The 5993-nt window shown below is 39.4% G+C and overlaps 1 pseudogene; it reads left to right on the forward strand.

Annotated features, from left to right (window-relative positions):
- The first annotated feature begins 245 nt into the window (after positions 1 to 245).
- LOC129890969 (5S ribosomal RNA) lies at positions 246 to 365 on the forward strand (annotated as a pseudogene).
- Positions 366 to 5993: the final 5628 nt, after the last annotated feature.

Raw genomic sequence — 5993 nt, forward strand, 5'->3', positions numbered from 1 at the left:
AGTTCGCTATCAAGTGGTGTCGAAATTCCCTCGCCCACTGGCCCATATAATCATTCTGCGGTTTTCCTCTCATTAACTAGTACTATGTTGAAGAGTTGTGGCATTCGAGTGCGTCATCAATTAGCAATTAGCTAATCCTTCTTGTCTTGCTTAAATCCTTTTAACAATACCCTCAGCGTAATTTATAGTACCCTAGGAACATAATCTCATGTCGTTCCTCTGCCGCTCGTTCAGATTCTTCCATCTCGCGCGATCACACCTGCACTATCACACTAAATTCCATCAGAATTTTGAAGTTCAGCGTGCTGGGGAGAAAGTAATATTGGGATGGGTAACCTCCCTGGGAAGTCTTCGTGTCGCGTTTCATTGTAATCCTTGCCATAATGTGTGGGGCACTCGACTTAGCTCCAGATTTACCTCAGTGTTATCTCGCGAGTCTTTATGTTTTGCCCTGTCCTTTCGTCTGTTATCTTATATCCAGTATCGGCGTAGACCTTTAGCTCCATGATCCTTTATTCACTTTGTGTTCTCCTCCTTTTCTACCACAGGAGGCTTTCTATTCCTTTTTCTTTGATTATTTGTCTATCGCAACATCATTTGCGACTAACTCTATAACCAACATTTTGGCTTTTGGTCTAGCATGCTGTCATTATCCTTCGTAATGTCTCTTAAGTCTATTGATATCCTTTCATGGTTACACTCTTTTGTTTTTATCCGCAGCTGCCTTCTAGTTTTATGTTTATCAGGGTCTCGTCAAAAACTTCTTAACACTACCTTATGTAGCATTCTGGCTTTCATCCAATTATTGGTAGCTTCCAGACCTTTCTAACTTGGTTCGGCAAGATATCTTATTGAAGTTTAGATTCCCATCTCAAATATATTCCCATATCGATTGCCTTCACCTTACTTTTGCCATTTTCTCATTAACTTCCCCCTTTAGAGGGCACTCGTACTTTCCTCTATTTGTACTTGTAGTCATTTCAATTTTAATTAGGCGGTACTAGTATTCTGACGATAACTATTCCAGGTTTTCTTGAAGTAGTGGCTTTGTCCCAACCTGTATCCTTTGTTTCTTGGGATGAATGGAAGTTGTGCCATTTATTCCTTAAGTTTGTCTTCCTCGTCCCGTAAGGGTTCTACTATTTTTGGGGCGACGTTGTGTACACGCGTCATTTCTTTATATCTTAAGCTCTATACTCTTACTGCGTGCTCAACACAAGCTTTTAACTTAATCAACGTAGACCAGGTGCGCCTTACTAGTGGTCCTACTTTATCCCTCTATAATTGTATCACACTGTTCAATTCATACTTACATATCGATATCCCTCTTTTAGTTCGTATTCGTATTCAGTTCCTGACATCTCTTTGAGGTACTTCTATTAGAAGTTCTTTCCCCAATTAGTTGGTGGAGAACTATAAATTGTTATCATAATTCATTTTCCAACCATTGTTGGAAGAAATCAAAACCTCTTAAACATCACAGTACTTCTTTTAGTACTTGACCTACCTGGTCTCCTTCTGAGTTTATCCTCGAGCTATGAACAACTCATCTAATTTACAATTAGGAGTTGAGGGCTTGGTATTTTTGTCAACAGGAGTGAAACTCATTCGCGGGACATCTTATCCTTCATCCTGAGCCCTCTGTTTATATTCCTACAGTACAAATACGGCTGGAGATACCATAGTCCGAACTTTCTACTTAAATAAGCTTTTGTTCCTCCGAAATAAAATTCTTCAAGTGAAATGGGTGCCCCTTATCAGCAACTTGAAGGATACCTCTTACATCTTTAGTTGAACACAGTAGGGGTACTTGGTATCAACTTCTCAGACATCTCAAAAATCTATGTTTCATTTCCTTTTCCCCATTCTGGGAAAATTTCGGCAGAGTTTCCTCTACACTTCTTACTATCCCATAACCTGCACGCAGAAAATACCAACAACGCCTCACAGGGCCAACATTTATATATATATTCATATCCCATCACAGCCGCACAAGGCTTTCAATATTAATAATAATATAAAAATACTGGACTTACCTCGTATGTCCAACTTCAAACTGCATCTGTGGCATTTCCCTTTTTGCCTTCCTTTCAGGTTTCAACTTTACATTTCAATATTAGTTCAATACCTTACCAAACTGATATCTTTCGTGTCTTTACTTTACTTACCTGCATGCTTCGTAACTTTCCATATCGTCAATTACTACCTTCGGTTGATGTCGTCCTTCCGTTAAGATCCAAGGTTAGTATAAGGAATTTTCCTATGACTCAGATCTAAAGCACGATCTCAAATGTAGAAGAAAGGTAATATTCTAAATGTCCTTTAGCTTCCTGTTTATAGATGTGGCACGCAACACATCGATAACCAAGACTCTACTAGACATGGTCTGTAGACACTCCAAGGACGAACTGCTCTGATACCACTTCTGTCACGACCCAACCCCGTAGGTCGCGACTGGGGTCTAACCTGGACCCCCCGTACACATATCTATCAGCTGTGGTCACATTGAACTGTAAATAAAACAATATCATGTAACAGAGCCCCACTGTGCGATAACATGTACATATACTTGTAGCCCTTTTGTTTGTATCAAAATATGACAAGGCTCGCAAGCCGACAAGGTTGCCATAATATAACAACATGTACAATATATCATATAGACCCAGCTAAACCAAACTAACATATACATCCCACATATATATATCTCCAGACCTCTAAAAATATTAATGACAATATATGGTGGGACAGGGCCCCCGCCGAAGCCCCAAATGGAAAAAACAATGTTATACATCAGTGGATAGTATCAAAAACTAAGCCCCAATACAATGGAGCCTCTTCCAGCCGAGCTGCATAGAATCCTAAGCTGACAGACTCCCAAAACCTGTATCAGTACCTACGGACATGAACGCAGCCCCTCGAAGAAAGGGGGTCAGTATGATATATGTACTGAGTATGTAAAATGTAACATAATACAACCGGAGGTATATCCAAAGTAGAGAAGCAGGGGAATCAATTATCAAATCAGAAACATGTACTTGTACTCTGTGTATCATAAAAGTATGCATGCTCAACTTATACAATATAGCCGGCCCTTTTAGGGGCTCGATAAATCATATCTGTAGGATCATCACAGGCCTGGCGCCATCACCCCTTATTACAACATATCATCACACATATATACATACGTACCCAGCCTTCTAGTGAAGGTCTCGATGGATAATGCAGTGAGTTTGTGCATGATAACATACCCGGCCCGGGACTCGGTGAAAGAAGTGTTACAGTATACACGAGTAGAGTAGTGAGTAACTATATGCAATTCAAATCATTATCAGAGACTCAACAAAATAAGAAAGTTAAGCTTTTGTTTGAGGACCCGAGTAATAGTGTAGTCATCTCGAGTGTCCCTTGAATGCCATTATGGGTTGTCTCAAAAGTAATCTCGGGGGCCCTGTACATGTATTAACATAGGGCCAAATCATTTATGGAATCAAAACCACTTATTACCTTATAGTCCTTAGGACGTAGAGCCTGTACATTTGTTACCTCTTTAACGTATAAAAGTTTCCATGGAAAGTAGTTCAACTACTATAGGAGTTTAATATTCAAATGTAATTAAGAGATGTTTAAGAATGGAGTTACCTCGGAGTTCAGATCAGATTCAACTTACAACTAAGACAAGGACATGCCCCCAAAGAAGAAAGAGAATAAGCTCTATATAGTCTGTACTTTCCTTCAGGTGATCTTCATATACATATTTCGTACCCGGCCCTTCATGGGGCTCGGTGAACCACTATGGCATTGTAACCTTATTTTTGTATCAAATACATCTCAATGAAAATGAGAGATAGCTTCCCATACACTACATTCTAACACATAGAAGCCCTACTAGGCAATACTTAATCTTCACAAGAACTCTAATACTGAACAGTTGATAGGGATTATGTGGCGTACTCAGAATTCTGGGAATGGAATTACCCCTGCACTTCATATACAATTCACTTAAGGCTAAACATTGCCAAAAGGAAAGAAAGATAGTTGTACGAACTTATACCAAAATATGCTAAGAGAAAGCTTTACATACCTTTTATGAGTAACTCTTTATCCCGTTCGCCTCGTCGTCCTTTGGACCTATTAAACGTGGAAGTAATGCGAATATCAACCACTCTATACTTTCCAGCACTTTCAGTTGCACCTTAGTATTCATGGAACCTATTTCCTTGTTCGTTTCTTCGACTAGTCCTTTAATTAGTTAAGGCGTTACTGAAAATTGGGCAGCACCTCCCCTATAATGTGCCCTATACAAATTTCCAATTAGGTCCCTAAGACCTACAGCCAACCAACAACAACAACCTGCAGCAATACACACCAACAATATACAATATAAACTTCAAATGACTCATTCAAAAAGATGATATCAAATAGGGCGTGTAGTCTTTATTCTATAGCGCCTTTCATTATACAAAATGAGGGTTTATGTGGCTGCAACCAACAGAATACACACCGCTTTTAGAATTCATTTAGGCCCTGCAACAATACATTACACCCCTGCAGCAACAACTCACTCAAAACTCTCAAAACGTGAATTCTGGACAGCTTACTATTTTACCTTGTCGCTTCGTTTCGAAGGGGTAATGGAGGGAAACAAGATTTATGTCCTTCATGAAAGTTATATACATGCGTCTTACGGTATCATACAATTTCGAATCACCCCTACATCAATTCTGTCCAAAAGGATATGCCCAAAACACCAACAGCAGTCCGTGTAAGATTTCCAAAACCAAAATCTGGACAGTACCTCCTCTACACTTCATCACCCTTTTTCGAGAATCTAAAAGCAAAAATGGATTTTAAAGTCTAAACTAAAGTTATAGGTCTATGAAATACCTTTCCAAAACATATTGAATCACCCGAAACGAAGCTATATACAATAAGTTATACCAATATTACAATATTACTAACAACTGTCCCCTCCAAAAATGGGTTTGTTAACTAGTTTTTAATGTTTTCCCTCTTTGTTCTTTCAACTTTCTCTCAAGTTCCAAGCTGAAGAATTAATTCCGTAGACATCATAAGATACATATATACACCTTCACATACTTAAGGAACACCGTATATAATTAATTCATAGAGGAAAATTGGAAAACTTACCTCAAAGTCTTCAAACCATGGCTGCCTCTTCCTCTCACGTTTTCTCTCTATGTTTTGGGTGATTTTTGATAATGAATAAGTGAATAGTCACATAGTACATATATATATGAGGTGACACGTGTCATCCCCTAAAGGTGACACGTGTCAGGCCCTTATTGGGCCACGTCAACCATGCGTCCAATAGGGTACTGCCATGTGGCAGCGGGGTCCACCCCCCCAAGCAGGCAGGTGAGTCACCTACTTGCTTGTCACCTGCTTTCTTGAGGTGCTTGCTTGTGACCTGCTTGCTTGACTTTCGTAAGTTCGGAAACTAGTTTTTGCTCCCTCTCGTAGGTTTGTAATCTCATCTTATTTTAAGAGCCTATGTAATTCGTGCTACGCAATCTTGGTACGTACTCTAATAGCTTAAGTATATAAGACTTTTACATTAATATCTTATGTAGGTAAATCGAGTCCTACGACTCATTACTTGGCCTCCAATTCCTTCCGAATTCTTACGACTCTATTTCCAACCTTCCCTACTATGGGGTATCATATTTTCCCTTCCTTAGAGTCGTTCGATAGTGTCGTAGATTATCCGTCTCACATGCTAAGTTCTAAGGAACTTTAAGAGACATTCTGAGTTTAAAAGTATGGGGTGTAACATAAACGAAGATCTTTCTGATGAAGATGCGATGGTTATCAAAGTTCTACCTCCTTGGAAGATATACGTTGATGGAGCTGCACATCATGGCGGGGCTGGTGCTGGCGTGGTATTTGTCACTTCACAAGAAGAGGTTCTACCATTCTTTTTCACTTTGAAACAATGTTGTTCCAACAATGTCACTGATTATCAAGCATTAATA

Source organism: Solanum dulcamara, chromosome 5 (genome assembly GCF_947179165.1).
Source record: "Solanum dulcamara chromosome 5, daSolDulc1.2, whole genome shotgun sequence".
Classification (NCBI taxonomy): domain Eukaryota; kingdom Viridiplantae; phylum Streptophyta; class Magnoliopsida; order Solanales; family Solanaceae; genus Solanum; species Solanum dulcamara.